The following is an 11706-nucleotide window of genomic DNA, read 5'->3' as shown; positions in this document are numbered from 1 at the left end:
TGGATTTTATGTTTGTTTCACAGGTCATCAGCATTTCATTGGTACATTTTAATGTTGTTTATATTATTTTATTTTATTTTTGCTTTTTTAAATTGAAGTATAGGTGATTTAGAATGTTGTGTTAATTACTGTTATACAGCAAAGTGATGCAGTTATACATATATATGCATTTAAAAATATATTCTGGGCTTCCCTGGTGGCGCAGTGGTTGAGAATCTGCCTGCCAATGCAGGGGACACGGGTTCGAGCCCTGGTCTGGGAAGATCCCACATGCCGCAGAGCAACTAAGCCTGTGAGCCACAACTACTGAGCCTGCGCGTCTGGAGCCTGTGCTCCGCAACAGGAGAGGCCACGATAGTGAGAGGCCTGTGCACCTCGATGAAGAGTGGCCCCCACTTGCCGCAACTGGAGAAAGCCCTCGCACAGAAACGAAGACCCAACACAGCCAAAAATAAATAAATAAAATAATTAAAAATGAATATTAAAAAAAAAACCCTCCCTGGACCTCCCTTTAAAAAAAAAAAAAAAATATATATATATATATTCTTTTCCATTATGGTTTATCATAAGATATTAAATATATTTCTCTGTGCTATACAGTAGGACCTTGTTGTTTATCCATTCTATGTATAAAAGCTTACATCTGCTAGGCCCGACCTCCCACTCCACCCCTCCCCCAGCCCCCTCCCCCTTGGCAACCACCAGTCTATTCTCCATGTCCGTGATTCTGTTCCTGTTTCATAGATATGTTCATTTGTGTCATATTTTAGGTTTTACATAGAAGTGATATCATATGGTATTATTCTTTCTCTTTCTGACTTAGTATAATCTCTAGTTGGATCCATGTTGCTGCAAATGGCATTATTTCATTCTTTTTTATGGCTGAGTAGTATTCCATTACATATATGTACCACATCTTCTTCATCCATTCATCTGTCGATGGCCATTTAAGTTGTTTCCATGTCTTGGTTATTGTGAATAGTGCTGCTGTGAACATAGGGGTTCATGTATCTCTTTGAATTATAGTTTTGTCTGGATATATGCCCAGGATTGGGATGGCTGGATCATATGGTAATTCTATTTTTAGTTTTCTGAGGAACCTCCATACTGTTTTCCATAGTGACTGCACCAACTTACATTCCCACCAACAGTGTAGGAGTGTTCCCGTTTCTCCACACCTTCTCCAGCATTTGTCATTTGTAGACTTTTTAATAATGGTCATTCTGACCAGTGTAAGGTGGTACATCATTGTAGTTTTGACTTGCATTTCTCTAATTACTAGTGATGTTGAGCATCTTTTCATGTGCCTATTGGCCATCTGTATATCTTCTTCAGAGAAATGTCTATTTAGGTCATCTGCCCATTTTTCAATTGGGTTTTATGCTGTTTACTTTAGATTCGTAAGTTCTTAGATACTTTATTAGAAGATACAGATGCAAAAAAATAAATAAAATAGGTTATTTTTCAGTTGTTCTTAGTTTTCTGTTAGTACCTTTACTGTTTTACTTTTTCCTGCTTAACTCTTTGACATTCTGGTGTGAGGTATGAAACAGGGAATTCAACTTTACCTTTTTTTCAGATGATTATTCAGTTTTTGCTGTGGGATCATGTGTCTTATTTGTGGCCACCTAGTGTCATTTGAATCCCATTTCTATATCTGGGGATATTTTCATGTTATGTGCCCTGCCTCCTCATGTGACTAGGAAAGAGGATTCCCCAGGTTCTCTTGTGGCTAAGAGGAATATGACCTAGGTTTCATTAGCCAGGTATGCACAAGTGAGGTCTTGAGTTGGAAAAGAGCAGAATGAGGAGACAGTTTCCACCTGAACATAGTTCCTGAAGAGGGTGATGAAGTGCAGCAGAAAGCCATGAAGAAGTCAGCAGCAACAACAGCACCTCTATGGTGGAAAGTATGGTGCCAGCACCAGAAATGGTGCAACCATTCCTTTGGGTAGCTGAACAAGCTAACTCAGTTTCCAAATGCTTCACTTCAAAGTCTAACTCTCCAACTCTTCTGGAAAATTTTTATTCTACTTCCTATTGCTTCATACATTTATTTTCTATTAAAACTATCAACAATGGACCCCCAATTAATATATGTGCTGCCACCATTTATTGAACAATTCAGCTTCTCCTCCCTGATCTGAATTGCACCTTTGATGGAATTCTGCTTCTGGAAAGATGGAGTATTGAGGACCATATTCATCCCTCCTGCCTGAAACAAATTAAAAAACAAGGCAAACTATATGAAACAACAGGTCACAGACATAACATTGGATGGTGCAGAACTGAGAGAAGGGAAACAAATGAAGTGTGCCCTACAATTGCCCCAGCTTACTTTTTTTGAGAGAGGCTTCAGGTTACGGTGCAAGAAGTGGGAACACAGGCAGAGCCTGGAGGTCTCCTTTAGTTGAACAGATAGAGTTGGGAGACTGGGGAGGCCAAGGAGGCTCGAGTTCACAGGGCAGGGTACCAGAAGGGAAATAGCTGCACAAAGAAAAAGTTCTGGATAACTGTAAAAGGTCCACCTTGAGTAGTTAGCTAAATGCTGATCAGAGCATTTGAGTAAGTAAACTACCCATAGCTAGGGTAATAACTGTGTGAAAGGAACACAGTCACCAGAGAGCTGGGAATAATCCATGGTTATACCAGGCAGAGTAGAATGCATCATAATTCACTGGGCATTGGATAGGGTCCTCAGAAGGGCAAAATAAGCCTTAGACTAATTGCCTCAATAATGTGGTCAAATAAGTCCTGTGTAAGGACATTTTAAAAACAAGAAAATTATATCCATTGTCAAGAGAGAAAATAGTCAGTAGAACCAGACACAGAGCTGTCTCATATGTTGGCATAATCAAAATCCATACTTAAAATAACCGTGATATATATGTAAAAGATTTAGTGGGAAAAGTGGACAACATATGTTAACAGATGGGGAATTTCCCCAGAAAGAGGAAAACTATAATAAAGGGCCAAGTGGAAATGCTAGGTATAAAAAAAAATGATATAAGAAATAAAGAATTTTTTTAAAGGGCAGGTTACACACAGGCATTAGATAACTTCAAGACAAGTCATTAGAAATTACCCAAACCAAAATACAAAGAGGAAAAGAGTGAAAACAAAACAAAACAAAATATCTGAGTGTGTAGAACAATACTGAACAGTTTAATATATGTGTGAATGAATTCCCACAAGAACAGAGATGGAATGAAAATATTTAAAGACATAGTGACTAAGAATTTTACTAAAATTAATTAAAGATATTAGCCCACGGATCTAAGAAGCTCAGTAAATCTACAGTAGTTTAAATACAAAGGAAACCACACCTAGGCACATCAGAGTCAAAATGCTAAAAACCAAAGGTAAAGAGAATATTTTGACAGCAGAGACTAAAAGATACATTACATACAGGGGAACAATGATAAGAATAATGTCTGACTTCTCATCAGGAATAATAGAGACCAAAAGATAATGTATTGTCATCTTTAAAGGTAAAAGGAAAAAAAAATCCCTGTCAATCTAGAATTCTATATCTAGCAAAAATATCCTTCAAAATGAAGGTAAAATTATGACTTTTTTTTTTTTTTGCCAAGCTTCACGGCTTGTGGGATCTTAGTACACTGACCAGGGATCAAACCTGGCCCCAGCAGTGAGAGCACTGAGTCTTAACCACTGGACTGCCAGGGAATTCCCTAAAAGTATGACTTTTTAAATGGACAGAAGCTGAAAGAATTTATCTGCAGCACATCTGCACACTGTAAGATCTACTAAAATTAGTTCATTAGTGTAAAAGTGCTGGGCTCTACCTGAAAGCTGCAAAAATTAATGGTTTAGGTATATTTATAATTAACTGAATTAAACTTTTTCTATATAGAAAAATTAAGATCACTTATTTGAAAACAAAGATGAAGTCTTATCTTCCAATTTGCTTTCTCATTAATTCTTTCCAGAGTAAAATTCTTAATATCATTTCCCCCTTATGTTTTCTGTATTGTACTAATACTCCCCAAATCATTGAGCTACTCTTAAAAAGAAAAAAGAAAAACAGCTTGACATTGTGTACATTATTTTTGTTGTTGTTGATCAAATCACACACATGGAAACTTGTAATACAACTGAGTGGAATATATATCAAATTCTTGGCTTAGCATTGTCAGTAGTCAGAATTACACAGTGAGCAATTATCAGATTATCAGATTATTTGTCCTTATGCCATCTAAATTACTGAATAAATTGTTAATCCATTTTTAAAAGTTCATTAGGCTGAAGGGAAATAATATGAAATAGAAATCTGATTTTGCAGGAAGGAATGAACAGTAGCAGAAAGAGTTAAAATGTTGGAAAGTATAAAGGCAAAACAGATAAGACAAACAGAAATCAAACACTAAGAAAATAGACTTAAACCCAAACATATTCATAATTACTGTTGTTTTTTTTTTTGGCTGCACTTCATGGCATGTGGGATCTTAGTTCCCTGACCAGCGATTGAACCCAAGTCCCCTGCAGTGGAAACACAGAGTCTTAATCACTGGACCGCCAGGGAAGTCCCCCATAATTACATTATTCATAATAGCCAAGAACTGAAAACAATTCAGATATTATACAGGGCACGGACATACAAAATATGGCATATTTAGACAATGGAATACTACCTAGCAATGAATGGAAATAAACATCTTATAGATATAATTACATGGATAAATCTCAAAAACATGCTGAGTAAAGGAAGCTAGACACAAAAGAATACATACTGTATTATGTCATTTAAATAAAATTCAAAAACAGGCAAAGTCAATTTATAGTAATAGACATTGGAACAAAGTTTACTCTGGGCAGGGGTATTGACTAGAAAATAACACTTAGGAACATTCAGGGGTCATGGAATGTTCTCTGTCAGGGTTTGGTAGATTTTTTCTGTAAGGGGGTGAAGAGTAAATATGTTAGGCTTTGGGGGTCATACAATCTCTGTTGTAGCATGAAATTAGCCATACATAAAACAACGAATGGGTGTGGCTGTGTTCTAAAAATTTTTTTTAGGCATCCCAAATCATTTAACTATGAAAAGCCAGAACGTATCATCATCAAGATTTAAAATCAGTTAATGACTTTTTGTTGGGGGAGAGGGGTAGATATTAAGAATCCAAACATGTATAATCTTTTATTTGGAAAACTTCTTAGGGATGATTACTACCCTGTGATTTCTTAGGAGGGAGACAGAAAGATTTGCATAAAAGAATTGTTTGTTCAACTTTAATGAACTAAATCCCTTTAGTTCTCACTTTGTTTTAGAGACCAGGGAAAGATCCAAACTTCTTAATTATAGATTATTTATCATCTCTTTCCTTAAGGGAATATTTGAGATCCAAGAATGCCTGTTTTTCAAAATTAAACTCAAAATGATTGGAGAAAGTTGAAAATTGACAGGATGTTAAATTATATTAGATAACAATACTATAGTTTTGTAAGAAAAGACTATTTTTAGAAGATGCACACTGGTGTATTTAGTGGTGAAGTTCAATGATATTTGCAAATTTGCGTGGTTCAGAAAAAAATTATATATATACATGTAAATAAAATTATATAAATAAAGCAACCACGGCAAAATGTTATTTGTTGAACTTAGATGGTAGGCATATGGGTAATATTTAAAATTTTTCATAATAAAGCATTGGGGGAAAAAAACAAACAAGAGGTTGCATCTAGGAACTGTCCCATGTGAAATTTTCCCTCTTTCCCTTTTCCACTCATTGCACAGATTGTTGAGGTCGGAGTTGTAGAACAGAAAACAGCTGGAGAAATAACAATATATTCAGCCATAAGTCAACTAACTAAAAGACAAGTTCTACAAAACTTTTGAAACAATATTTTGTCACAGAGTCATTCAGCCAGATGGTAAGAAGTCAGTAACTGAAGTATATGATTTTAAGAAAGAGATTCTTTTGTGTGGGAGGGCGGGGGTGGGGGGCGCATATTAGCCTTTCCAGTGGACTTAATCCAGGGAATTTATCTAGAGATATTTAGGGACCACATTTTGAAGACATTAAGGAAACTACAGAAGAAAATAAGTTATGAGGTCCCTCTGTTTACAGGTTGTGTTCTAATTTTATGTATAGACATTGAAATTTGAATTCTGCATAGTTTTCATGGTCACAAAATATTACTACTGTTTGGTTTTCTTCCAAACATTAAAAAATGTAAAAATATGGAATTCCCTGATGATCCAGTGGTTAGGACTTGGTGTGCTTCACTGCTGGGGCCCTGGGTTCGATCTCTGGTCTGGCAACTAAGATCCCACAAGCCGCATGGCTGGGCCAAAAAAAAAAAAAAAAAAAGTAAAAATCATTCTTCATAGGCTGTAGAAAATTAGGTGGTGTGTCAGATTTGGCCTGTAGTTGGCTGACCCCTGTTACATCTTGATAGGCGTGTGGGTTATACGGATGTATGCATTTGTAAAATTGAAGAAACTGGTCACTTAAGATCTGTGCATTTCTCTGGAAATGATTCCTCAACAGAAAAATTCTTTAAAAAAAAAAGGAGGCAAGGAGTTTAGTACTGATGGTCTGCTTCATTAATTGTCACAGGTGCAATGCATTAACAGAAATAACATAAAACATTTAAATTTTCACACAAAACACTATTCTTGTGCTATTTAAGAGAAGCAGATTTAGACAGAAAATTGTATTCTAATTGTTCTGCAATTGAGGAATCAAGGTCCAAACAGACTCCAAATTTCTAGTTGCTAACTCTTAAGGGCTTTTGGAAACTTCTGATGTCCCTTGGGGTAAAAGTCAACTCGTTTAATTAGTGGCAGGATTTTGAATGTAATGTTTATGCTGGAGCTTGGATGATAGTTTTTACAAACTAATAGAAGTGATGTATGACAATACCTCCAGGCTAAAATATATTTGTTGGAAGTGTCAGTATCCTGCTTCTCAGTCCTCCATCTGCCTTGACTTCAGCTTATCCTTTGACCTCTGTGAATGGTTCTCCATATTGAAATTCTCTCCTGCCTTGTTTCCAGGATGCACCAGTCTCCTGTTCTCCTCCTACTTCTAAGGTATCTCTTAGTCTTCTCAGTGTCCTTTGCTGGTCCCTGAGTGAATGCTCTCCTTACCTTCCCCAGGCTCTAACTTCCAGTGCCAGGCTTTCCCCCAACGAGAGCAGTCTCTTCACCTTGTTTGGACTCTAACATACCACACCAGATGACCCTCATTCATGGATGCCCACCTCACCTTACTTGGGCTCTAGGTATCCCATGCCAGGTTGACCTTCTGTATATCTACCCTTTTCATCCCACTTGGGCTCTGGGATGCCAGGTCATAACTCCTAATTAGCTCAAACATTCCATGCCAGGCAACCTCTTCTTATGAAAACCCACTTTACTCTGCACTCCTAATGGCTTTAGGACTGAAATGTTCAGGAAGAGGAAGAGAAAAAGAAGGAGGAAGGAAAAGGGGAAGGAATCTTAAAATATTTTATTAGATTTTTTATATCGAGCTCTTTGATTCACCTGGAACTTATTTTTGTGAACGTTGATGTGGGGATCTGACTTTGTTATTTTTTCCTAATGGATAACAAATAGACCCCAAAGCATATATTGAATAGTTTATTGTTTACCTTCATTTGAAATGCTGTGTTAATCATAAATTAATTGTTCATATGTACATGGATCTGTTTCTGTATTCTCTTAATTATTTACATACAGTAAGTCCCCTACATACGAACCTTCAAGTTGCGAACTTTCAAAGATGCCAACGTGCGTTCACATGACGAATCATTTAAGTTAGTTCACGCGTCTGGCATACATTGTCACGTGCGTGTATCCTCTACAAGTAGTTGTGCTTTTGTGTATTTTACTGTACGGTACTGTATAGAGTACAGTAGTAGAGTATCTTTATTTTAAGCTAGATCTGCAAGAGGATGACTTCATTGAACTCCTTGCTGTGTAACACGAGGAGCTTCACTGAAGACCTGATGGAATTGGAGGCCCAGAGAAAGAAGGAAGAGAGACAAGAGGAAGAAGAAGTAACTGAAGAACCAAAGAGATTCACGATGCAGGAAACGGCAAGGGGATTTTCTTTATTTGGGAGGCACTGTTAGTTTTTGAGGCATAGAACCCGAACCTAGAATGGTACACGAAGGTTGCAGCAGCCGTTCAGAATGCAATCCAGTGCTACCATGTTATCTATGATGAGGAAAAAAAACAGCTAGTACCCAGACATCACTGGATCATTTTTTCAAGAGGGTAGATAGAATTGAATCCAGCAAGGAACCAGAACCTGTGCCATCAACGTCAGGTGTGACTGAAATTGCAGCTTGCCCACCATCTCCTCTTGCTGATGATCCTTCAGCTCTGCCATCTCCCACCTCCCCTCCCTCCTCCAGTCAGTAACTCTTCTTGCCTGTTCACTTGATGCCAGCCCCTGTATGCCAGCTGTTGTACTATACTACTGTACTTTTCAAGGTACTGTACTGTTAAGATTAAAAATGTTTTCTTTATTTTTTGTGTTTGTTTTTTATGTATTATTTGCATGAAAAGTATTATAAACCTATTACAGTGCAGTACTATATAGCCGATTGTGTTAGTTGGGTACCTAGGCTAACTTTGTTGGACTTAACAAACAAATTGGATTTACGAATGCACTCTTGGAACGGAACTCGTTTGTATGTAGGGGACTTACATTTCTATTTTGATTCTTTCATTCACTGAAAGAAATTTAATTTGAAAGTAGTTTAATTTGAGGAGAAATGACATCTTTATCAAGTGATATAAGGAAATGGAATTTTTCAAATCTTTTATGCATACATTTTATGGATATCTTTCCATTGGTAAAGTTCTACAGTTTTCTTCATACAGGTTTTGTTCATTTCATGTTATGGTTTTTTCCAAGGTATTCTGTAGTTTTCATGATCATAAATGGTTTCATTTTTTCTGTTTTATGTTGTAATTGATGCTTGTTGAGGAATAGGAATTCTTTGGATCTTTTTTTGTTGATTTTTTATTGCACCACCTTCTCGACGCTTGTATTAGTTCTAATAATTTGTCATGAATACTCTTGAGTGTTAATGTAGTAAACTACATTCATAGGATTTAAAATATAGCTTTAAATTTCAAAAGTAACATGAATACTTTTGCCTTATAAAAATGAGAGAATGACAAACAATGCTAAATCACCTTTGACCAACACCCCCAATACTAGTGTTCACCCTCCAATACTAGTAACCATCATTATGAGTTTTAATATATATATTTCATAGAACACATATAGTGTAATTTTTGTGTGTGTATTTTCAAATATTGCCAAATGCAACTTTTTCATTCAAAATGTGTTTTGCTAATCTATCCTTATTGGTACATCTAAATATATTTCATTCCCTTTCAAATGCTCTACAGCTTTTCACTATATGTATCACATTTCATTTATTTATTTAGTTGAAGCACATTTTGATTATTTCTAATTTTTCACAGCCTCAAACAATGCTGAAATGAACAACCGTGTTGATGTCTCCTAGTTCATATTTGCAGGTGTTTTTCTAAGGTGGGTGTCTTATATTCCTAGGTTTGTAGGAAGTTTAAAGTTATTTTTAAATCATGAATAAGCATTAAATATGTGTGTGCTCTTAATATTCCTAGTTTTCATGGTAGTTCAGTGTTCACTGTGAGTGTGTGTTCTTTTCAGCCTTTACTAAAATGAACACAATTTTTCTCTTTTAACCTGTTGTGGTGATATATAGTAATTTTCTAATCTTGAAATATCCTCATATTCATATAATAATCCTAATTAATCATGGTGATTATTTTAAAAATATACTGCTGGATTTAACTTGCTGATATTGTATATAAGAATTTTCTATCTCTGTTCATAAGTGTGATTGAACTATAGTTTTCCTTTCTTGTACTCTACTGGTTCAGATTGGATAATAGGGGTTTGCAAGTTTTATAAAATGCATTGGATATCTTTCCATCTTTCCTAAGTTCTGGAACCATGAATGTAACCTAGGAATTATATGTTATTTGAAGTTTGATAGAACTTGTTCCTGGCTATTTTTTTTTTCAAATCAATAGTTAATTATGTAATCTAGATCCTCCATACCCTCACTTATTTTAAAAATCTGAGATGCCTCTTTCTGGGGTAGATGTATTTATAAATATCTTCAGTATACTCTTATTACAAATTGTCAAAATTTTCTCATAAGTTTAGTCTTAGCATAGGCTAGAATATGTTCCCAGAGTCACAATAGTTCAAGAGTGTGTGTTATCTTTGTGGACTTTATCCTTTATTAGTATAAAATCCTTTTCTCTTTGCTGCCTTTGCTTTCAACTATATTAACATTGCTATATCGCTTTTCTTCAATTACCATTAGATTACAAACTCTTTTAACCCACCATTTTCAAGCTTTCTGTGTTGTTGTTGGAGTTTGCTGGTGGTCAATTTACAGATGGATTTTATTTTTAATCCAGTGTGTCTTTTTAAGGTCTGAGTAAATTAACCCACTTATATTTATTGTAAATACTGATATTTAGACTTACTCCTCTAATTTTTTTTTTTTTTTTTTTGTATTTACTGTATTTCTGCTTAGGTTTTTTTTTTTTTTTTTTTTTTTTTTTTTATTCCTCCCTTCTTCCCATTCTGACTTATGTTGTACTGGACATGTTTTCTTTGTTCCATTCCCCCCCTTTTCAATGGTCTGCAAATTAAAAGTCAAATTAATTCTTCAGTGTTTATTCTTAATTAAAATTTTTATTTAATGTCATGTATTCAGAACATATATTTTGAAAATCAACACCTGGAGTTAACTTGTATCTATAATTCCTTGAATACATTTCTGAACTTTTTCCGATTCTCAGTTTTCACACTTGTAAAATTGGGAGCTTGAGTTCTTCACTTAATCTTCATTTAATCTTAAAGATTAAATGTGATGCCAGGTCAAGCATCAGTCTTTATAAAATAAGAGATCTTCAATTACTTCATTCCATGTTTTCTTCATTCAACCAAAAAACTTCAGGTCCAAAAGACACAATCACCTCTCAACTCCTTTGTCCTTCAAAGACACCTCCTCTTCATATCTCTTACATCATTATGACCTTGATCTAGTCTTTCCATTTCTTTGTAAGACTCAGAATATCTTTTCATCCTCCCTTTAGATTAAAAAACAAAAAGAAAAAAACCCATTCTGCGTTGTACTGAACAGCATCTTTTGCTTTAGATTTAATTAACGTCATTTCCCAGGGACTCCATGCCTTTCTTCATTTTTCCTTCAAAATGGCGGACTTTAGACGTTCCATGATCAGCACCACGTGCGCCTGCGCCTCCCGCGGCCATTTCGCCCAGCAGCCCAAGCTCCAGCCTCTGCTCTGCAAAGCGCCTGCGCACGAGTCTCCAGAGCACCATTGCTCCTCCCTCTAGCTGAGTACGCTTCAAACCGCACGTTCCTGTCCCTTCCCTCCCCCGCTGACTCTGCACCGCCCTCACCCCTTTCCTGTGAGATTCTTCCGCCAAGTGAAAAGCCTATCTTCGGTCGACAGCCTACGCACTTGAAAAGCAATCCAATAAGCACTTACAGCCCTGGGGTTCGCCATTCAGTCTTATCTGTGCACCACTGCAATTTTCCTCTGGGTCCTAAAGTTGATGACCGATTTCTCGGGACTTTTTTGCATCCTGTGGGGCAACAAATGGAAAGAATGGCTGTGGCGGAGGGATCCCT

The sequence above is a fragment of the Balaenoptera ricei genome, chromosome 13 (assembly GCF_028023285.1).
Source record: "Balaenoptera ricei isolate mBalRic1 chromosome 13, mBalRic1.hap2, whole genome shotgun sequence".
Classification (NCBI taxonomy): domain Eukaryota; kingdom Metazoa; phylum Chordata; class Mammalia; order Artiodactyla; family Balaenopteridae; genus Balaenoptera; species Balaenoptera ricei.
This window is presented reverse-complemented; position numbering follows the sequence as displayed.